This window comes from Bactrocera oleae, chromosome 2 (genome assembly GCF_042242935.1).
Source record: "Bactrocera oleae isolate idBacOlea1 chromosome 2, idBacOlea1, whole genome shotgun sequence".
Lineage (NCBI taxonomy): Eukaryota > Metazoa > Arthropoda > Insecta > Diptera > Tephritidae > Bactrocera > Bactrocera oleae.
In genome coordinates, this window is record NC_091536.1 from 40,203,356 (window position 1) to 40,228,469 (window position 25,114).

At 32.8% G+C, this 25,114-nt stretch overlaps 2 long non-coding RNA genes across 3 annotated transcripts; both read left to right on the forward strand.

Annotated features, from left to right (window-relative positions):
* LOC138858954 (uncharacterized) lies at positions 1–25,114 on the forward strand. 2 transcript variants are annotated; one of them, XR_011397990.1, is made up of 4 exons: positions 1–661; positions 12,390–12,585; positions 16,021–16,427; positions 24,822–25,114. It is a non-coding gene; the product is annotated as an uncharacterized lncRNA (long non-coding RNA). The 2 variants fall into 2 exon arrangements; XR_011397991.1 differs by lacking the exon at positions 12,390–12,585 and having other exon boundaries at positions 8–661.
* Positions 11,366–12,333, forward strand: LOC118680850 (uncharacterized). The gene is made up of 2 exons (XR_011397989.1): positions 11,366–11,525; positions 11,602–12,333. It is a non-coding gene; the product is annotated as an uncharacterized lncRNA (long non-coding RNA).

Here is a 25,114-nt window from a genome sequence, read left to right on the forward strand (position 1 = left end):
CTCGAATATTAAAACTTTCGATACAGAAGATCCCAAATCGGGATAAAACAATATAAATTGAATTTTTAATCCATTATTGCATTTGCAATATCTTGAAGAAATCTGCCACGTTTCTGTTATTATGCTGTTCTGTTATTGCGATCTCAAGTAACCCTATTAAACTGTATTGTTAAAAATTCACAATTTCACAAATTCAGAGGATGGAACTGCTATCTCAATCGCAACTCATAAAAGTGAACACCTATTTGCAAAAAATGATCGTAGTTGCGATATGCGATTTTTCAATCATTACGAAAAAATCATCACTAGTATGAACTATCACGTAAAGCGAGGAAAGTTGTATCTGAATGGACCTTCATTTTCACTCTATAATCAGGGGTGTTGTAGAATCTGATAGTTGTCGAAATCAGAATTAAAAGTGATAAAAAATGTTGTAGGGGTCATGAATTCACTATTATTGGTTTGACATTCGAAATCAAAATTGTATCGATTTTGGGTGTCACAGAAATTTTATTTTATCGGGTTTGTTACATTGTATAAGTAGTTTTATACAATGGTTTGTTATCAGAAACAAAGCAAGAAGATAGTCGCTGACAGATTGTTAAAAAATTAATGTATTATTGCTACGGTTTAATTTATCTTTATTTCTTCGGGCGAAAACGTAAGAATATAACATACAATGTCATAATTATTGAGTTTATAGAATAAATACAGATATTTTAAGGGGATTTACAAAACGTAATAAACGTAATTTAACATTCGAATGCGTTTTTATTCAGTGGATAATGAGATATAAATCTGTAAAGTAAGCATTGATGCAAGCATACAAATAAATGCAAGCCGAATTTCACAATTTTTTATTCCAATAAAATTAAAGCGGATTAATTTTAAACTTTAATAGAATATATTTAGTATTTAAAATTTATCCAACGCTTCCAAATTTATTCATTGCAAGTTTTGTCTCATTAGCATGTTCGAAAAGACGAAAATCTAATCATTGAAAACAAGAATTGGTTTGCAATTCTGACAACAACGTTAATCTGTCTTGGATTCCACAACACTCCTGATTAAAGCGCTTATGAAATCATTGATTTTTGCTTCATACATACATGCGTATACGTTCCGCGCACGTCTTGCTTGCTGCGCAGTCCTTTGTATAAATCTACAAGGAACAAAACAATCAGATGTGTTAATAATCGAAAAGTATTTAAATATATAATGACAACATTCTTCAAGTTATAAGTTTTAAAGCATAACACGGCAACACACTGCAGATTTGATGTTGGATAATGCTCTTGCTTGAAACAGCAAAAAACTGCGCATATGACAATATGCATATTCAAACATAAAAATGTGCGAGATGATCGATTTCTATTAGAAAGATACGAATAGAGAATGAATCGTGTAAAAAGAATTTATTAATGGCGAATAGCTTTAAAGTCAAACGGATTATTCCAAAAGTGACAGCCTTAATGCACTTTACGTAATTTCCTTCTACTATATCCTATAAGTTAAAAAGAAAAGTTCACAAATATAATAAAACAATAATATTAAACATATGTTTAACGGCTCAAAGGACCAAATGTATAAACTCAATGAAGATTCTAATTGTCTTACCGCTGGTGAGGGACAGAAAAGACTTTCATTGAGCTGAAAATGAAAAATTGCATTCAATATAAGTCATTTTAATCAAATAAGTAACGTGGTAGCCGGTGGCTGCATATCCGCATTTTTGCCTTTCAAATCTTGGCATCTCACATAACGGTTCACGATGACTGTGCGCCTTTCTATGTGGTATTAACGACAGTTTACTCGTAACTATTTGCTCATATTCGTCACAAAGGTATTCTGTCGGTTTTCCTTCTCTCATTGAACGGCGGTGTATTTTTAATTTTACGATTCTTTATATGTGACTTACCATACAACTCTTCACTGCTTGCCGAACATCTCATATGTTTTTCCTCCTTGACCTTTGGGTTCCATGTGCTGCGGCCGTTGTTTTGAATCTATCTCGTCTACCTTTAGAACGTCTCTTTTTGGTTGTAGTACCAAACTTAAAATCATTTGAGTCATCTTCATTTGTTATGCCTTCATCGTCGGAAACTTTAATTTCTACATTTTCATTTGGCTCTTCAGGATCAGGATCCGATGTTGCGTCTATGACAACAAAACAAGCCTCCCTAATTCCTCCAAAGTGCGGAGTCTCCGGGGGAATAAAATGCCACTTGATGTCTTTTTTTTCTATAGTTGGTCATCTTGTATATCTTCATAAATATATATATCCTCTAGTTTCCAAATATTGCCTGTTTGCTTCTCAAACATGAATTTTTATTTAACACTGTACTTGTTATTATTAAGCTACAAGGTCGCTTTTAACACTTTTTCGGTTTTACTTTTACGAAAAGTGCTTACATATATACTATAAATATATATGTACTTTCATAATTGCGGATAGTCTTTGCTATTCCGACTTACTTTAATATTGCCTGTTTGTTTCTCAAACAGGACTTTTTTTATATTTTTGACAGGGCTTCTTTCTATGTCTGCGTGAATTACAGGAATTTTGTTTTTGCCTGTTTTATAAATACAGGTCTTTTTTTTGTTGCCTGTATGTATATCATAAAGCATTTTTTAATTTTTGTAAGACCAAATTATATTGCCTGTTTGTTTCTCATACAGGACTTTTTATTTTTATATTGCTTGCATTTTTTTAATGACAGGGCTTATGTTGGCTGAGCTCTTTATCCGGCTCGAAGGACCAAATGTATAAACTCAATGAAGATTGTAATTGTTTTACCGCTGGTGGGGGACAGAAAAGACCTTCATTTAGGTTGAGAAATATTTCATTCTGATTTTTATTTAATTTTTGAAGGCTTTATAGACAATTTTTAAAACTATCTTAACTAACTAAATATATGTGTATGTGTGTATAGCGGCCTTTACACGGTCATTTTTGTATGCAAACATGGTATGATGCAAAAAAAACTGGTTTTCGTTTAAACGGTCGAACATGCAATCATTCTTTATTTCTCTGTTATTTGTGAACGAAGCAACATCAAGGATGAAATGACAAGGATGACATGAAGCGAGACTCTCTCATTTTCGCTGATTTTTCTGTTATTCTCTTTCCCTGATTATTAAAATCAGGGAATTTCGAACAGCTGATGTCAAAAAAGGCGGGATGCCAGAAATAGACCCGCTAAAAATAGCTAACAAAAGCAGTGCGAAACGAAATTTCAGGGAACGACACAAATATTTTTGAACAACGTGCAACTAAATTTTATTTGCTAATTTAATTTAAAACGTTCATCATAAAACCATGATATTTTATTATGACTTGTATTGTTTCTTTGTTATAATTTTTTTTTATTTATATGTTTTTTTTAATATTATATTATTTTTTTAAAAATTTATAATCCAGCCATCCAGTAAACTTAGATAAATTTCAAAGAAGTCCTTCCACAGTTCCTCGTTTATCCGTGACGTCATTACGCTTCAATGTTTGCTTAGTGCCGTTTCACATTGGGACGCAAAAGAGTCTCATACCAGTTTATTGTGGGTGAGGGGACGACGAGGAAAGACGAAGGGACCGTGCCACTCGTGTTCGGGTGGCACGCTTTGTGTTCTTGTTCGTAACAGCTCGCTGCTAACCTTTTCAGCATTCCTTTTCACTTTCAAATTCTTTGAATGGTTGCAAGAGCGCTCGGTTTCAAATGAATTCGATCGCAAATTTGAGTTCTGTTATCTATTTTTGTATGTAATATGCAAATACGTATGCATAGAATAATAGAAATATTATGACAAATTGTAAATAAGGAGAAAATTAAGATATAGATTATGGAGTAAAGAAATTATGAATTTTTAATACGGAGTAAAGAAATTATGAGTTTTTAATACTTAAAGATTAGGAAATTCCTATTATAAATTTGGCCTTGAAAATATTAGTAGCGGATATACAATACATTCTTGTGGATTAGGTAATTCCCGTCTTTAGTATTTTTTTGAAACTATTTAGCGGGTAGGTACTTGTATTATGCATATTGTTCTACCATATTCATGGTAATTTATTGCAAGCAAAATGTGTGACCATCATCTCAACATACAAATGAAATACGCAGCACGCAGTGTTGCGCGGTGCTGCGCAGTCGAACCGCACAAATATTTACGAACATTTTGTGAAAAGGAATGCAGAAAAACTAGACTCGAGTTGCTGGACTCTTTTTGACCGTGTGAATGCCCAGAGCGACACCAAAAGAAAATTTGAAAAACATCAGACTCTTTTGCATCCCAATGTGAAACGGCACTTACGACTGAAAAAATATACTGCGTGCATGAAGCAAGCGTTTACACCATAAAACATGTTCATAACAACATCATGTTTTTAAAAATTTTTAAAAACCATCGCACATGTATGACGAACATGAATTCTTCTCATCACGCCGCACATGCTTGCAAACATGAATGACCGTGTAAAGGCCGCTTATGTGAATATGTATATTACTCATTGTTTATGTTACGTGATAGGGGTTGTTTTCGATGTACACAAGCAATTGCCTAAATGTATTTTTAGAACCAATTGGGTACAATGTGTACATATAAACATGTGCATCTTCTTATCTTAAATTAATAGGTTTTTACTATCGACTATTGAATGGAATGCATGCGTATTGAATGTGTATTGCATGGTATAAGGGAGTAGCGAAAGTCTCATTCACAATAGTTTCGCCACCTCTGAGGTGTACGGTCACAATAAAACCAACATGGTGGCCATGGTGAGTTAGGGTGGCAAGGGGCTAAAACGGGATGCGCATAGTAGAAAACGCCTAAATAATTATTTATAAATATTTTAAATTTTGGTTATTAATTGATGTTTAATGCTAACAATATATAATATCATACCATGTTGATATAGGTAAATATGCGGCATATTTTTAAGCATTTTAAATAACTTATTATTGGGCAAACTGAAATTTCAATTTAACTATGAGTGGACGGGAAGAAATAACTATTGTAACAAAATTTGATACTATAAGTAATAATAATTTATAAAATCAAAAAAGCAAAACTTATCATTGCCATACAAGTGATAATAATTCATTTAAACAATAAAGCAAAATTTATCATTGTACTTATATGAAGAAATTTTACTAGTGCTCTAATTTAAGTATAGATTTATTCAATCACAAATTTTATTTACGTTTTATATATCAGCAATTGATGGTGGATACATGTACAATAGTTTATTACAACTTTTGACGTACAAAATTACCATATTATTATATAGTTCTAAATTTAGTTTTCAAATATATAGACTCCTAAAATAAATTATTTGTTGAAGTTGCAATATCGTTATAGTATAAAACATTTTATAAGGGTATAAAATGCGGTAGATGTATTTCCTTTTTAAAAAGTAATATAAAATTAGCTTCCGCAACACTGTTACGCAATGCTCAATAGCAATACTGGCATTTGAATTTATTAACCACTTTTAGTCAAACGCATTAATACACACCTGCTTATTGATAAAAATTCTTGTGTGAGCAGTTTTATCAGGAGCAATATTAAATATTCATTATTTTACGAAGATTGTATTGCAAATTTATAAACATTGCCCTCAGTTTCGTTGAATAAGCATTTACCGCATCCCGTTATTTGACATGGTTGCTTAATTGCACCTTACATATTTCTGTGGTGAATATTTATTAAGTTACCACAGTTAAAAAAAGGCATAAATATATATCGTAATTATTCTGAAATTTGCCAATAATAGCCGCTTTTTTAAGAACATATATTAAAATAAACTTATTTTATTTTGAAAACATATTAAAGTTTTACATATAATCAATATTTTTTGGACAACTTTTTCATAAATTAAGAGAAAATAGCAAGATGCAACCATTTTCCGGTTAAAAGTCGGCCATCTTGGCTATCAATAGAAACTCAACCCCTAGGCGGACTTGACGTTTCTTCATGGACCCCTCTCAGCTGTAGCATTGTTTACATCCATCAGCTGATTCTTTCTCTACTCCCCCTTTACGATGGTATATAGTATGTTAATGCATTTTATGTGATTTTCGCTTCCTTGGCTTTGTCGATGCTAAAAATAAGCATGTTCAAAGATATTTGAACATATTGCCGAGGGACAGAAATTATTTATTTAAATTTAGTGGACTGTATGTGTTTGTTATGAATATGAGTATGTACGTTTTGTACTACCTCAGTATATCAATAATAAACATGTTCAAAAATATTTAAACATTGTATGATATGGATGAAGGACAAATAAAATATGCGAGAACGAAAGGAGTTCCCCAAGGTTCTGTGCTTGGCCCATTGCTGTGGAACGTACTATACTACGGGGTGCTGCGTCTCCAACTGTAGTAGCAAAAGAACTCGGCCAACTTAAGAACTTCTGCAATAATGCGATCAAAGAATGGCTTACAACAACAAACCTTCAACTTGGTGGACATAAAACTGAAGCTGTGTTGATCACAAGCAGGAAGAAATTTGAGGGCATCAAACTAAATATCAACGGTCATAGTATCATGAGGCAGCAGTCGCTAAAGTATCTAGGAGTACTGATAGACACTAGGCTTAGCTATAAGACGCACATCGGCAAAATATGTGAGAAAGCAGCACGTGTAACGGCCGCACTAACGAAAGAGTGGCATTAGGGTCACGTGCGCATTTCGCACAGTTTCCCACGAAGCAGTCGGAATCATAGCGGGTATCATTCCACCAGAGCTAATGGCCTTGCAACTCAAACGAGTACATGACAGTTCCAAAAGTCTGGGCGGGCGATTAACGGTAGATGAGCGTAAGGATGAAAGACAAACAAGCCGCAATGAATGGCAGAATCGATGGAATGTGACAACAATAGGGAGATGGACTCACAGGCTAATTAGAAACGTACAAGCGTGGGTAGAGGGGAAATATGGAGAAACAGATTTCTAACTGACACAGTTTTTGAAGGGGCATGGGTGTTTTAGAGAATTTCTCTACAAATATGGCCATGACAACGAAACGAATTTTTCCTTCTGCGGCAACAGGATAGAAAACACGCTGTACATCTTATTCTCCGGTATGCAATCGAGAGAGCCGATCTAAAGAATCTGACAATGGAAGGAGTGACACATAACATAATGTGGCTTATGACAGACTTGAAACTAGTGTGGGATAGAGTGAGAGCGTGGTGTGCTATAGCTTTCCACGAGCTACGAGAAGAAAATAATGGCAACGTAACGAAAGCAGAAGAATGAATGAGGAGTAGAGCAGAAAGGCGTGACTGACGATGGAGTTAAGGGTTTAGTACGTAGGCGTATTGGTCCCTTGCGGCCAGTACGAATCGTGCATATCGTCCAGAAAAATTACGGTATATTCTGAAGATTCCCCCTTCCAAAAAAAAAGCGAGAAAAAGCACTGTGATGCAGCCAAAGTACTTCACTTTAAAAATATTTCAAATTTCAAGTAAAAATTTGTATATATATATATCTATAATAAACAAAAAAAAAATTAACAAATTTAATTCAGCTTCAAAATGCCTGAATACATTAAATTTTGTAAATTGGAGTTTTTAAATGTTTTCACTGGAGTTAATATTATGATATTAAATTTCGAATTTTTTTATATAATCTTTTATGTATATAGCACCTCTTAAAGTTTTGGTTTTTAACTTGTTACGAATTTTACTTTGATTTAAATAAATTTGACTTTTTTAAACTCTTTTCACATTCGCTTGAAATCGACAACGTCAATATTTTAAAACAATTTTTTTAAGTGAGAGGAAAATATCAAGTGTCATAGACTTTTTTAAGTTGAAAATAATAGCCCAAAAAGTCTCAAGAGCCATTTGTGAGCTAAGGCCATATTTTTTAAAATAAATTTTACGTAATTCCCTCTAATCAGTCAATTTGCTTCGCAAATCAAGGGTTCACCGACATCTAGCTATCCTGTTTTCGCATGTGCAAAATCAAATAGCTGACAAAGTGGTGAATTTTAGTAGCAACTACACAGAAAATCTTCAAATTTTGCCAGATATCGCGATAGAGAAGAATTTTTTGTATGCAATTTTTATTTCATTTTTATATATTCACTTTTTTATAAAAAAAATCTTAATTTTGAAGATAAATCTTCTCTTCTGGCAACACTGACTCCAGGGCTACAAAGTGACTGCTGGAAAGGTGACCGCAGCTTGCATTCGTGCCATTTTCGTCAAAGTAGTGACGTCGTAGCTAATGGCTGCATATTCGTATTTGTGACATTTACATGTTAACATGTCATATAAGCGTTCACGATGACTATGCGTCTTCCTGTGATGTATTAATGATAGGTTACTCGTAACTATTTATTCATATTCGTCGCAAATTGTAACGGATTTCTCGATAAATCGTCTACCTTGTAACTCACTCTTGAGTTCGATCGATGGATTATTAAATAAAAGTTCCAATTTATTATACTATACACTTAACTTTTTTTTTAATTCCAACAACCAAACACTTATTACTCGTTATTCGAGTTTACAACTTATTGCTTATATCTCTTTACTAAGCATCACTCTAATTAGAACCATGTTTGCTGCACCATCCAGCAGCCTTTATATAGTAAATTGTTAATAAAACTTCGTCCCTAGAACATTCTGGCAACTACGAATTTCGCTATCTGGTTGGTTCTGGCAGTTTATCGTCGATTCTGATTTGTTCTGGCATTCGTGTTTGCAACACTGCCCTCACCTAAGTTTGATCGTACCGAATATATATATTTATGTACCAAACGCTGCAAGCTATTGCATGTATATCCCTCATCTCGTCTTCTAAGATGCTGTTGACTTCCTTTGAATTTCTTCCTCCGTTGGTGTTAATTCCAATGTCTGTATTTCAAATTACATCAGAATTTCAATGACTACTACCGATGCGATGTTCTTTAGAGAAGGCGTAACTTTGGAGTCTCTCAATCCACTGTGACAACTGTCCTTCAGGGTTCTGGAATTTTAGGAGAAATTTTGATGCTACATGATCTGTCCTCCCCGAAATCGCTGGCCATATAGGTACTTATGAAAATGTTTGATGCAATTTTAAGTGATCACTTGAATAGTTAAGAATATGGCTGTGTGCCAAACGGTAAAATTTGTATCTGTGCTTAGTTGGGGTTTTGAAATTCAAAACTAACGCAATTGTGTCGTTTGAATTTTCGTCTTGGTAATTTAATTTTTAAATATATTCGCAAAATGAATAAAATTAAAAGCAAAAACTTTACATTGCTAACTACAATATTAATAACACTATAAAAATGCATTAATTTGAAGATTTGGTATTAATTGAGAATGTTAGGCTACGTGTTACTACAAATACTTTGAAGAAACTCACATCTTAACATCTTTTAAGTATATCTTCCAGCAATCCTTGTGCAAGTTTATTTGAAAATCCGGAAATTTTAGAATTTTTTTCAATGAAGCGCTTGTTTTAAAGATTATATTATAGATTTCAAGTTTATTAAATATTTTTTCTTTACATACATTATTCTTATATACAGTATTATATATTTATCTTACTTTAAAATGTAAAAAGTAATGAGAGTGGTTTTTTAAATATTTCCATTACAACCCGACGTATGTTCATATTGTAACGGATTATTATATTTTTTGTTGTGCAAACCACAAAGCAAAACGACGAAATTTATTATATTAGGGATATAAGGTTTGGACAAAGCTCTAAACCAATTCTATTTATATTCAGTGCTAAACCACATATTTCTTAGGAAGATTAGTCCACTTAATTTCATTAAAATATCACACATTTTGACCACTCTGAACAGTATTAAGACAGGTTGAAAGCCGGCAATCTCTTTGCTTAGGTATACTCGAGAACATATTTCTAACCAATTTATAAATATAGAACTCATGCACTGACCGAAATATTCAGCATATGGTTTATTAGAATAACGAAAATCATTAAATGTAGTATAAAAGCTTTTTGCTTTTATGACTGTGGGGACCCCTCAGTTGATAAACACACCTACAGCTATTTGACTCTATTTCGAACGCTGCTGACAACTGTGCTGACAAACGCTTCCAATGCAGCCAAAATAGTGTCCATGTCCATAACCTCTGCTGAACATTGAGGCACTTCATTTTCTTGTATCTTTGTTGTCTCTTCCTCCAATTCTAATTGAAAGAAATATTCCTCAACATTAATGTTTTCTGCTTCCATGGATCTTCGTAACCGTGACTGTTGCCAAGCCACGTTTTTCCAGCTCCTTTTTTAATTATGGAATCTTCAGATAGTTAAACTTTGCCATTTTAAAACAATTCTTACTTACGGAATTTATACAATCTGACTTCTGACACCATTTTGTAACCGATTTCTCGATAAAACGTCTACCTTGTAACTCGCTCTTGAGTTTAATTCACTGGGTTGTGAAATAAAAGTCCCAATTAGGTGGCTGTACACTTACCTTTATTTCAAGTCCAAACAACTTAACGCTTAACTACTCATTATCCGAATTTACATCTTCTTACTTATATCTTAATTGCCCTCTACACGGTAGATCTTTAACAAAAGTTCGCCACTAGAACACTCTGGCAACTACGAATTTTGCTGTCTAGTTGATTTTGGCAATTTATTGTCAATTTGATTTTGTTCTATCATCCGTGCTTGTCACAATATACATAGATATTCGAAAGCGGACCATACTCTTCCATTGGGACTCGCAGCATAACCAATCTTTGATGAGTAGATTATCTCACTAATCTACTGGATTTAACAAGATTTCTCCATACACTTGTTAATCTCGTCACCGAGGAGATTTAAAGCTAATCTACTGTGTCATTAAAGCGAAAAAATTAAACAAATAAATAAAATAATAAATAATTTAAAAAAAAAGTTGAAAAAAAGGAGAGTAATAAGAAGTAAGACTGCCCATGCCGATCTAAATCTCCAACGGCAATGAGGACAATCTAAATTAATGAATACATAAAATGTAATCCACTCACTTCAAAATTTTGTTCGGGACATGGTATTAATCAATTGAAATATAATATTTGTTCGACTTTTCTACAAAAATATATATACATTTAGATCTGCTAATCAACTACAAAAATATTATTTTTACTTCTTACTTAAATAATAAAAAAAATGCAAAAGATGACAAGAAATTTCTTTATTAAAATTATAATTCTTGTATTGAATTAAATAAATAAAAACAAAAATACATGCATAGTTACACATATAATAAATATCATAACTTGCATGTTTTGTATGCAAAGGTTTTTTTAAATTCGTGTCTTCATGAATGCTTAAATTTAATCACGTTAATAAGTTGTCAAATTTTGAAGATAAATCTTCACTTCTGGCAACACTGCATAGCGACAGCGAAATTTCCTTGACTGCAAATAGCGTCTTAAACATTATGAAAACGGGGACATATCAAAAAGCTGATGTGCAAAAGAGCATTGTTGCCGTACTAAAACCTTTTACTTGAATGAAATTTAAACACTTCGTTTAAAGTGAAATTGTTTGTGCAACAAATAAGTAAGTAGGTCATTTTTTTTAAGTTATCAATTGTTATTACAAATGATATATTAGAGCTATTTTATGCTTCTCTTAGATAATTGAGCGCTACTTTAGTTGGATTTACCACAATAAAATCTTATTTGACTACATTAATTCTTAATCGAATTCAAATCGAGATAAAACGAAACTCTACGGGCTGTTGTCTACACTGTAAATTTGGCTATGTGCATTGATAAAATAGAAATCAGTTGATGAATTTCAATCATTAGAAGAAATGCGAACTGAGGAACACAATCAAGTATAACAGCTGATCGTTAAGCGAGAAGCCAGCTGTGCCAAAGTCAATAATTGGTTTCTCAATTATAATCTTAATTTACTAAATTAATTTGGCTGTGTGAAAAGGCTATAGTGTTAGACTTGTTAGAGCTTTGTATCATTTTACAGTTCACATATTACTTTAACCACTACAGCTGCCTATTGTTGTCGGCAAAATTAGAAATAGTTTAAATTCGGGTACAGCGACAACTGCAAGCTTGCTGCCGCGAAATCGTGCTGATGTCTAAATAACTGTGCCCATAAGAACGTTTGTATTTCAATATTTCACAGATGCCGATTGTCGTCTGCCTGCGTGGACTAGAAACGCCGCAATTTGAAGTAGTTAATGCGGAAAAAACAAGGTTGATGAGTGAACATCCCTTACCCATGTTAGAAATGAAATCTTAAAATAAATTTTGGCTGGAAAAGGCATTTAAAGAAATATATTATGCATTGTTACATTTACTTTAAACACAATAAATGATATTAATTAATTATAAACTAAAATAAATAGCGATTTCGATTAACTTTCTTCTTCCATTATAAATTTTGCTGATGCCGTTTTAGTCAGTTTTGTGCTTAAGAAATGTCGAATTTTGAGTTGATCGAACGCTTGACATTTTCAAATGTTGCAACATTTTTACGTCGAATGTGATGCTTTGCTATATTGCCGTAGTGATTGAGAACATCCCCTATAACACCTGTTTTGCAGAAGACTACAGGATATATATACAGTATCTGACAAAACTGTGGCTACCTATTCGTAAGTACGATGAATTTTTCATTTACATTATTCAAATATTATAGAAATCCCGGTGTTGTATCGATTAGCGTTATTTTTTTGAAGCGCGGCGAATGAATTATTAACACCCCGGTGTTGGATCGACCTGGGTAGTTTTATTTTTTAAGTGCCATCGAAAGACGCCAATACAGAAGGTAGTTCGACGCGAAAAACTAATGATGTCATGGAGGGTATAACACTCTCTTTCCTTAAACTATTTGTTTCCTGTATTTGCGGTTTCAGGTTTTATTATTTCTTTTTTCGATTGCAAAACATAAGTATGTTTTAATTTGCAAACTTTAATACTTTAAATGCGAATATCTCGAAAACTTAAAGTTTTCTGCGACTATATGTATACAGTATATATAGAGGATGTTCTCCAAATTAAGAATATATATATATATAAATTAAGAATATATTTAATTTAAGAATATATATAAATATATATATATATATATATATATTCTTAATTTGGAGAACATTAAGAATATATTTAATTTAAGAATATATATAAATATATATATATTCTTAATTTGGAGAACATCCTCTATATATACTAATGTAAACAGCGCAGTATGCATGATGCAATTTTTTTTTTGCAATCAATCTTCTTCCCGTATCCATTGTATGCGTAAAGACAACTATAATCTACTAGTCTACCGCAATAAGGATGTTAGTGTATTTCTAATGGTCCGCTCTTACTCCACTTACGTTGTGTTGAGTAGTGCAAATTCAAAAAGCAAAGAGATACATTGTATATGTACGGAGAAATATCATAAATCTGCTTATACTAAAAAATAACTATACAAATAATAATAATGATAGAGTAAATGGCAAATCTAAAACAACCGAAATCTCTGTGGAAGAACTCTTTGACTATGTTATGGAGTTGGATCATTGCTTTGATACCTTTATTCGAAGCTGAAATAAATGCATACTTAGAATTTGTTTATCATTCGTATAAAATTTCACTAGAATGAATTTGGATAAGTATTGTTTGTATATAATTTTAATTACCTACGCTTGTTATAAAAAAATAAGACTTATAAAAAACGGTTAATTGAGCTAAATGCTAAAACGACCTTAATTAATTGTTTTACTATTGTCAAGAACTATTATTTTATATACTTATTTTAGTGAGTAAAGCTAATAGTTATCACTGTTTGCTTCAATTACATACTCAGTTGTGATTTTATATTATTGGCAAAAATCTTTATTTGGCAGAAGAGCCGATCAAAGGTAACAAAAAAATTTACATTACGTATTTATTACTAACAACTACTAATGTCTGCCAGATGCTGCAGGTTGTACAGAACAGACATGGCAATTGAAAACTGCCTAATTTGTATTTTAATCTTATGCTAAAAAAAAAGTTTGTTCCCTTTTTGACTGTGTTGCCTGTAAACCGAAATAGAAAGTGATTGTTTTCTTTGTATGCGGTTGGTTTGTTGCAACTTTTAACGAAAATTGAATTGACAACCTTCATTTAAATTTTTCCATATTAAAAAAATACTCTGACACGTCAACTTCAAATGGCTTGTAAACAAAGAATTAATTTACAGAATGACTTGTAACTTTGCATGTGTTCTCACCACAGATGTACTAACACGAGAAAATAAAAATTAGAGCTGGTAGTGCTACTTCTTGGTCAGACCAACCAACTTTACAACCAACTTGTATTTAAATTTAATTTTTTTACTGCAATATACCCATAAGCAAAATAGAAAAATCAACAAAGTTATAAAGTTCACTTCTGAAAAGATATAACCATTTTGGTCTTTACATTCATAGGGTATACATAGTTTTGTCGGATACTGTATATACATATTTCAGTTGTCTGTATACTTACGTTATTAGTACTATAACAGGATGTTTTGCGGATAGCCGCAGTTTGTCACCCCAATTGCGCAACTATAATTGCGTGAGTACAGCTGCCATTCGACAACAGGATACCAAAATGTACTTTACAAGAAAATTAATCGTCTGTCTTCATTTTATGTATATGATAGAATACTACCCCCATTTTTTATAGTAAGTAAAAATGTTGAAATAAACAAATGCAATTGTCTACAATGTTTTTCGAATTTTAGAGCTTAAATACTTTATATTTTATTGATTCTTTAAAGGTTAAACACTTAATGAATTTTTTAAGGTAATATTTACTTTCACATATTTTTCTTGTGAAATATTATTTAAGGATTTAATTATCTATTGATACCTAAATGTTATTATTATAATAAATATAAGTGTGCAAAATTCTGTATTCTTATAAATTGATAATTACTAAATAAATTTTTATATTCTTTAAAATTATCAATATTAGTGAAATTGAAAAACTAAGTCAACGCTCAGAGATTTAGTAATTTCACTTCGAACGTACCAATAAATTAAATTCTACTAAACATACATAACTATATCAAATTGTAATGTGTGAATTTCTGTCAAAAATTTGAGCAATGCTACCAAATACTTTACATATTCTTCCCAAAAATGTAAACTCAATGCTGTTATGTGGATTTTAAAGGTATAGGCTTCTGTAGTAAAAATCAATCTTCTTCCCGTATCCATTGTAAGCGTAAAGACAACTATAATCCACTAGTCTACCGCAATAAGGATGTTGGTGTATTTCTAATGTCCGTTCTTACTCCACAGAGAGGTTCTGTAATGAATGAAATGAATTCCGAGTGAAAATGTTCTGAAAAATGATTTCACACGAAAATATTCAGAATCAAAGTGTTTATATTATATAAATGTTTTGATTATAATTGTTAAAGTTGCAAACGCTTTGCGCAGGGTGGCAAAAAAAGTCTATGCGCTGTGGACGGAATTGGTTATAGAGCAAAATGTACATGGTCCGCTTGAAAAATACATTTCTGGCAAGCCAATCAAGGTAAGAAGCAGAAATTCTCCAGTTCTAAAAATTTTTATCAGGTTTGGATGTCTATCTTTAAGAAAAAAGTTGCTCACAATACTTCTGATGCTAGAACAACTAATAGAGGCCATTTAATAGATTGTCCAGTTGTGCGGCATATACACCGTTGTGGAAGACATCGCAAAAATATACGACATCAGGGTTCCTCAAAATTCTGGCGAGATGTAATTGGAAGATGGGAATTTTTCATAGGAATTTGTTTGAATGTTACCTTGAAGTTTTATACTAAATTATATTATACATAAATTGGCCGAAATTGACTTCAGGCCCACAAAGTGCTAATTAAAATTTAGTTTGCTCTTAAATATTAGTTTCAATATTGAATCATTTTTATTATCCGTGGTTGTTTATTGATAATTTTTCAAGCTGTACCTAGTATTGCGTTGAGCGCATGATAAGAAAATTTAACTGTATAACTGAATATATTATTAAACACTTATAAAGACTAATGCTAATTTAAACGTGAAACATTCTTATCTTTACAGGAAAAGTGTCAAAATAATTTTAACATACAAACTTTGTTGCAAATACCAAAAACGAAATGATAGAGTAAATGGCAAATCTAAAACAACCGAAATCTCTATGGAAGAAATCTTTGACTATGTTATGTAGTTGGATCATTGCTTTGCTCATAACCTTAATTCGAAGCTGAAATAATTGTATACTTAGAATTTGTTTATCATTCGTGTAAAATTTCACGAGAATGAATTTGGATAAGCATTTGTTTAAATGAGATAAGCCACCCCTACATATACACACCACTCTACTCCCTGAAAACTGGCACACCCTAATTAAACACACCACACTGCATACAACATCGAGAACGCTACACATGATTACACTACCACACTCAATCTCTGAGTACAACATGCACGAAGACAACTAACAACAAGTAAGGAAGGGCTAAGTTCGGATGTAACCGAAAGTCAAATGGTATACTCGTTTGAGATTTCTTTGTGGATTGACTGATATTTTCGGTAGAAGGTCAACTATAGGCACTGGGGTCCACATATTTAGTACTTAGGGGTTTGAACAGTTTTGGTTCGATTTAGACAATTTTTGGCCGCAGGGTGGCATACTTTAATTGCATCATTCACGCAAAGTTTTACCCCGATATAATCATTGTTACCTGATTTGCATAGTGGAAAGTGAAAGAATCAGATGGAATTGAAAATGGTGTTACATGGGAAGTAAGCGTGATTGTAGTCCGATTTCGCCCATTTTCGCACTATGACATAGAAACATGAAAAGAACGTTATGCACCGAATTTGGTTGAAATCGGTTGAGCAGATCTCAAGATATGGGTTTTCACCTAAAAGTGGGCTGTGCCACGCCCACTGACTAATTTTGAACGCGGTTCCTATAAAGCCAATTTATACCATCTCAGAGATAAGATTTAATGTCTCTGGCGTGTTTAGTGCTTGATTTATCGCGCTTTTAGTAGTTTTTAACAGTACCGTTATATGGGGAGTGGACGGAGTTGCCTCCCGATTTCAACTATTTTCACACCGTCAATAGAAGTGCTAAAAACATTTTCTTCTAGTGAATTTTGTTATTATAGCGTTAGCGGTTTAGGAGATATGCACATTAAACCTATTAGAGGCGGGACCACGCCCACTTTTTAAAAAAAAGTTTTAACTGCAGATGCCCCTCCGTAATGTGATCCTGTGTACCAAATAACAGTCTTGTATCTTATTGCGGAGCTTAGTTATGGCAAGTTATTTGTTTTTGATTAATGGCGTTTTGTGGGCGTGGCAGTGGTCCGATTACGCCCATCTGCAGTACCAACTGTCTCACGGTACCAAGAAACATGTCTACCAAGTTTCATAAAGATATCTCAATTTTTACTCAAGTTAGAGCTTGCACGGACGGACGGACGGACGGACAGACAGTCACCCGGATTTCAACTCGTCTCTTCATCCTGATCATTTATATATATATAACCCTATATCTAACTCGATTAGTTTTAGGTGATACAAACAACCGTTAGGTGAACAAAACTATTATACTCTGTAGCAACAGGTTGCGAGAGTATAAAAAGGACGGGATCATCGCTTAATCAAAATTCGATTTTTGGACCGCTGCTACAGCGATCCTACACATTGGTTTTCGTTATACGAACCTGCGCGCTACCTTTTTTCGACGTTTTTTTAATTCGTTATATAAACCTTTTCCATATAACACCGATCCTGGCGACAACATATACAATTGTAGTTGTACATCATTTCAAAGTCCATATTGGCATATATCCCGCAATACCCCTTTGTAGCAAACAAGCACATTGATCTCTGCAACGAGCTCTCAATTTCAGGCGCACATAAATATATACATACAAGTCCGTGTATTAGGGTGTACCTAAATACAACATAAGGACAAAAAAAGTATTTTTAAATTAAAAGTGCGATTCTTAATAATTAAATTACGAAAATTAAAATTACACTCACAAGAAAATATTTAAAATAAAATACAAATTAAAAAATTTATTTCGGAAGTAAATATTTATCTAATCCGAAAAAAAACTCTTACATACGTAAAAGAGTATTCGGTATCAATTATTATTTATCGCTGCGTTTAAATCAAGTTTACACTGATAATATTTTAATCAACTTTGACACATATAGTAATAAATAACATAACAAAATGGTTAATGACGACAAAAATCAAACTACACCTGCAGGAGCTACACGCTCAAAACAGGTCACCAAATTCATTTCTGAGAGTGACAGATTAACACGATACTGCACTCGATTTTCAACTTCAAAGATTCAATACAACTCTGAATCGTTATTAGAAATAAGAAAGCAAAATCTTAACAATTTTTGGACTCGTCTCCAAGCGGCTCATGACGCCATAGTAGAAACTGAACACATCTACCACAAAATTTTAAAACCTCGGCTTTCACAAATTATGAAAACTGCTTAGACCAGTACGAAGCCACAAAAGCTATTTTCTCCTAGTTAAAGCTAATAAAAGCTATTGCACCTACTCCACATCCGAGAGTAGAGCTGCTACAAGTACAAAATCAAGAGGCAAGTTCAGGCATCCACCTCGAGGTGCCCGCATGTGACACAGAAACATTTCATGGAGGTTATGATGTTTATATTATGGCCGTCCTTCCGGGACATGTTTACATCAACCATCCAAAATTATCAAAAGCGCAAAAATTGTATCACCTCCGATACAAAACAAAAGGTCAAGGAGGCGCAATAGTATAACAGTTCGCATTAAATGACGACAATTTCAATTTGGCTTGGGAAGCTCTAAAAGCAAAATATGAAAATGAAAGAATATTGGTCGATAAACAAGTAATGCCACTAATAAGCTTGCCCAAAATTCAAAAAGAAACAAGTGAAGAATTTATTAGGCTACAATCCACTGTTTCTAATTGTTTGTCGGTTCTATCTGGTAAACATATGCACCGCCGCATTACCAGAAAAATCGTTACTTTTAGGGGAGCAATCGCTCTCATCACGAAAGAAATGCCCCACGTGGCAACAAATGAAAGACTTTCTAACTACCCAGTATGAAATCGCTGAAAGGGTAGATAAAAAACCTAATTAAAACAAAAATTGTTTAACACGACTTAAAAAGAAGCTTCAATAGACTCCAAGTTAGTAGCAAAAATAAATTAAACAGAAGCTTGTACAAAACGCAATCGTTCACATCCGAACAGAACAATCATACGTCATGCGAACTATGCACGAGAGGGCATAAACTACAATCTTGCGGGAAATTGAAAAAATTAAAAATTAAAGAAAAAAACTATTTTGTAAGATCAAAAAAATTATATACAAATTGCTTCTCACATGCGCATACATATAAAAATTGCAAAAGCAAATTCAATTGCTTATATTGTCAGAAAAGACACCACTCAATGCTTCATTACAGCAAATTTCCCATATCACCCCAAAGAAGCGCTTATAAGAAAATAACCACGGGTTTAATTGCACTCAAACGCTGCACAGCAAAATACAAAATAGGGTATTACTACCCACAGCAGTCATCTCCATCGAACATCGAGGAGAACTCTATAAACTTAGAGCCTTAATAGACCAAGGATCACAAAAATCCTTCATAGCGTCTAGGGCACAAAATAGGCTAAAGCTGCCATCAAAACAATGGAATTTTGAAATTACGGGAAAAGGCGGAAGAGTAGTCCAAAACTCACACAAAATCTGCCCCATTACTCTAATATCCCCCAAGCGGATAAGCGAATTGTAGCAGAAGCTATAGTCCTAATTTAGGGAGTTAGAAGAACTCTCCCCCATTTCAATTACAACCCCAGAAAATTAGTATTGTGAAGACTTCTACAAAGCCACAACTACTCGATCAAATCATCTAAATAAACTTGTATTACTAAATATTCCAAAAGAAAATTTGTCTAATTAATTTGAAAATTTTATAATATCATTTCACTAATTAATTTGAAAAGGGCAGTACAACATAAAAATACAGGGGATCCAATGGAGTGCGATATCTGACCAGTTTTCATATCCTACTGAGTCAACATCCGCATTATCCGCAATAATAATTTCGACTCCGCAGGATGGCTTTCGCCAATTATGATACAAGCGAAAATCCTGGTCACATTCTCAAACAATCTAGACGATATTCGAATCTCTCGATTCTTGGCCACAATCGCCCACGTCCATACATAATATCGTTCGCAGCATTGTTGTCTTAGAATGTCAAAAATCGAAACCTTTCTTAGTGCCTCATAGTTGCCTAAATTTTCTTAATAAAATACTATTCAAAATTAAAGTTAAGGGATCACCATACTTCCAATGTGATACAGTGTCGCACCCAGACTAACAAAAAGCAAAGGCCGCACTTATTGAATCTATCTAAGCGCTTATCATAGGATATGGATAGGTTATGGGAAACACTTGTGAAAGTTGCAAATCTCACTATCTGAGCCAGGCGTGGAGTCGCTAACGTTAATAAGCCGAAGGTAAAGAAATTTTAAACATACAATACAAATAATAAAATTATAAAAGAAACTACCGCAAATACAATAAGTACGAAAAGAAAAATACAACCTCAAAACCCGCAAAATAAAGTTGCATATCTTTTGCACCACAGCAAAATGCATACTGAATATGTCTTCTGCCCATACAGGTAAATATGGATATAACTCTACCACAATGTATGCCGCGCCCTTGGCTACTCATCCAGCAGCACGCCGGAATACATGCAATATAATATATATACGTGTAATACTAGGCAAACTATTCGCCTAGGGGCCCAGGATGTTTAAATGAGATAAGCCACCCCTACATATACACACCACTCTACTCGGGTAAAATTGGCACACCCTAATTAAACACACCACACTGCATTCAACATCGAGAACGCTACACATGATGACACCACCACACTCAATCTCTGAATACAACATGCACGAAGACAACTAACAAAAAGGACGGGATCATCGCTTGATCAACATTCGATTTTTGGACAGCTGCTACAGCGATCCTACACATTGGTTTTCCCTATACGACCCTGCGCGCTACCTTTTTTCAACGTTTTTTTAATTCGTTATATAAACCTTTTCCATATAACACCGATCATGGCGATTAACTTAGTTTTCGTATTTGGTGCTTCTTTTTACATCGGCCACCGAACTTATTTTTAAAACTAATTTGCGCATTCATTCATTGTGTCTACAACATTAAATATACAACATATTGCATATAAGTTAAATAAATTGCTTACGCCTCATATGCGGGCATTTTTATTAAAAAATATTTGCGACCTTTTCTTTGAAATAAAGCACGTGTTACGCTTAGATAAATAGTGTGTGCTCCCCAATATCTTGGGTACAATTCTATTCAGCATTGTTTGTATATAACTTTAATTACCTATGCTTGTTATAAAAAAATAAGACTTATAAAAAACGGTTAATTGAGCTAAATGATAAAACGACCTTAATTAATTGTTTTACTATTGTCAAGAACTATTATTTTATATAATTATTGTAGTGAGTAAAGCTAATAGTTATCACTGTTTGCTTCAATTACATACTCAGTTGTGATTTTATATTATTGGCAAAAATCTTTATTTGGCAGAAGAGCCGATCAAAGGTAACAAAAAAATTTACATAACGTATTTATTACTAACAACTAATAATGTCTGCCAGATGTTGCAGGTTGTATAGAACAGACATGGGCAATTGAAAACTGTCTTACTAATTTGTATTTTAATATTATGCTAAAAAAAATGTTTGTATTCTTTTTTTGACTGTGTTGCCTGTAAACCGAAAAAGGAAGTGATTGTTTTCTTCGTATGCGGTTGGTTTGTTGCAACTTTTAACGAAAATTGAATTGACAACCTTTATTTTATTTTGTTGAGTTAGAAATTTTTATGTACATTTCAATGGCATTGTTTGATAGTTAAATTTTTTACAATTTTTTCCAAGGTTAATTAGTTGGTTGAATCGGCATTAACAGCCCTTCAATTCGAGAGATAATTTCTTCGTAGATTTTGACATTATCACTTATTTTTCTTATTATTGGTGAGTTCATTTTTTCCTTTACTTTCAATTTGTAAACAAAATTGTGAACATAATTTGTATGTTCGGTAAGCGATATTTATTGCAAATCAGTCATTCATTCTATTAATTAAATTAATAAAGTTCACTTCTGAAAAGATATAATCATTTTGGTCTTTACATTCATAGGGTATACATAGTTTTGTCAGATACTGTATATACATATTTCAGTTGTCTGTATACTTACGTTATTAGTACTATAACAGGATGTTTAGTGCGGATAGCCGCAGTTTGTCACCCCAATTGCGCAACTATAATTGCGTGAGTACAGCTGCCATTCGACAACAGGATACCAAAATGTACTTTACAAGAAAATTAATCGTCTGTCTTCATTTTATGTATATGATAGAATACTACCAACCGTTTTTATAGTAAGTAACCATGTTGAAATCAACAAATGCAATTGTCTACATTATTTTTCGAATTTTAGAGCTTAAATACTTTATATTTTATTGCTTCTTTAAAGGTTAAACACTTTATGAATTTTTAAAGTTATATTTACTTTCACACTTTTTTGTTGTGAAATATTATTTAAGGATCTAATTATCTATTGATACATTAATGTGATTATTATAATAATTATTATTGTGCATAATACTGTATTCTTATAAATTGTTAATTACTAAATAAATTTTTATATTATTTAAAATTAACAATAGTAGTCAACTTGAAAAACTAAGTCAACGCACAGAGATTTAGTAATTTCACGACGAACGTACCAATAAATTAAATTCTACTAAACATACATAACTATATCAAATTGTAATGTGTGAATTTCTGTCAAAAATTTGAGCAATGCTACCAAATACTTTACAAATTCTTCCCAAAAATGTAAGCTCAATGCTGTTATGTGGATTTTAAAGGTGTAGGCTTCTGTAGCAAAAATCAATCTGCTTCCCGTATCCATTGTAAGCGTAAAGACAACTATAATTCACTAGTCTACCGCAATAAGGATGCTAGTGTATTTCTAATGGTAAGTTCTTACTCCACTTACGTTGTGTTGAGCAGTGCAAATTCAAAAAGCCAAGAGATACATTGTGTTTTTTATGTACGGAGAAATATCATAAATCTGCTTATACTAAAAAAATAACTGTATTGCTTGACTTTGGGGAATATTTATTCAGAGAGGTTCTGTAATGAATGAAATGAATTCCGAGTGAAAATGTTCTGAAAAATGATTTCACACGAAAATATTCAGATTTTTTCATTTCAAATATTTGATTTTGGTTTGCGCAAACATGTAAGTGCACTTTTACACAGGAACTCAAAAGAGTCTCAAACCAGTTTATTGTGGGCGAGGGGACGACGAGGAAAGACGAAGGGACCGTGCCACTCGTGTTCGGGTGGCACGCTTTGTGTCCTTGTTCGTAACAGCTCGCTGCTACCCTTTTCAGCATTCCTTTTCACTTTCTAATTTTTTGAATGGTTGCAAGAGCGCTCGGTTTCAAATGAATTCGATCGCAAATTTGAGTTCTGTTATCTATTTTTGTATGTAATATGCAAATACGTATGCATAGAATAATAGTAATATTATGACAAATTGTAAATAAGGAGAAAATTAAGATATAGATTATGGAGTAAAGAAATTATGAATTTTTAATACGGAGTAAAGAAATTATGAGTTTTTAGTACTTAAAGATTAGGAAATTCCTATTATAAATTTGGCCTTGAAAATATTAGTAGCGGATATTCAATACATTCTTGTGGATTAGGGAACTCCCGTCTTTAGTATTTCTTTGAAACTATTTAGCGGGTAGGTTCTTGTATTATGCATATTGTTCTACCATATTCATGGTAATTTATTGCAAGAAAAATGTGTGACCATCATCTCAACATACAAATAAAATACGCAGCACACAGTGTTGCGCAGTCGAACCGCACAAATATTTACGAAAATTTTGTGAAAAGGAATGCAGAAAAACTGGACTTGAGTTGCTGGACTCTTTTTGACCGTGTGAATGCACAGAGCGACACCAAAAGAAAATTTGAAAAAATCACTCTTTTGAGTCCCTGTGTAAAAGTGCACTAAGTAAATTAAAGTGTTTATATTATATATATGTTTTGATTATAATTGTTAAAGTTGCAAACGCTTTGCGATGCGCTGTGAACGGAATTGGTTATAGAGCATAATGTACATGGTGCGCTTGAAAAATACATTTCTGGCAAACCAATCAAGGTAAGAACCAGAAATTCTCCAGTTCTAAAAATTTTCATCAGGTTTGGATGTCCATCCTTAAGAAAAAAGTTGCTCACAATACTTCTCTTGCTAGAACAACTAATAGAGGCCACTTAATAGATTGTCCAGTTGTGCGGCATATACACCGTTGTGGAAGACATCGCAAAAATATACGACATCAGGGTTCCTCAAAATTCTGGCGAGATGTAATTGGAAGATGGGAATTTTTCATAGGAATTTGTTTGAATGTTACCTTGAAGTTTTATACAAAATTATATTATACATAAATTTCCCGGAATTGACTTCACGGCGCACAAAGTGCTAATAAAGATTTATTTTGCTCTTAAATATTAGTTTGAATATTGATTCAGTTTTATATCCGTGGTTATTTAACCAAATTATCAAGCTGTACACTAGCATTAATACTTAATGACATATTATTTTTATATTGCATTCAGAAAATCAGCCTAGTGTTGCGTTGAGCCCATGATAAGGAAAATTAACTGTATTACTGAATATATTATTAAACACTTATAACTGAAACATTCTTATCTTTACAGGAAAAGTGTCAAAATAATTTTAACATACACACTTTGTTACAAATACCAAGAACGAAATGATAGAGTAAATGGCAAATCTAAAACAACCGAAATCTCTATGGAAGAACTCTTTAACTATGTTATGGAGTTGGATCATTGCTTTGCTCATAACCTTAATTCGAAGCTGAAATAACTGCATACTTAGAATTTTTTTATCATTCGTGTAAAATTTCACTAGAATGAATTTGGATAAGCATTGTTTGTATATAATTTTAATTACCTATGCTTGTTATAAAAAAATAAGACTTATAAAA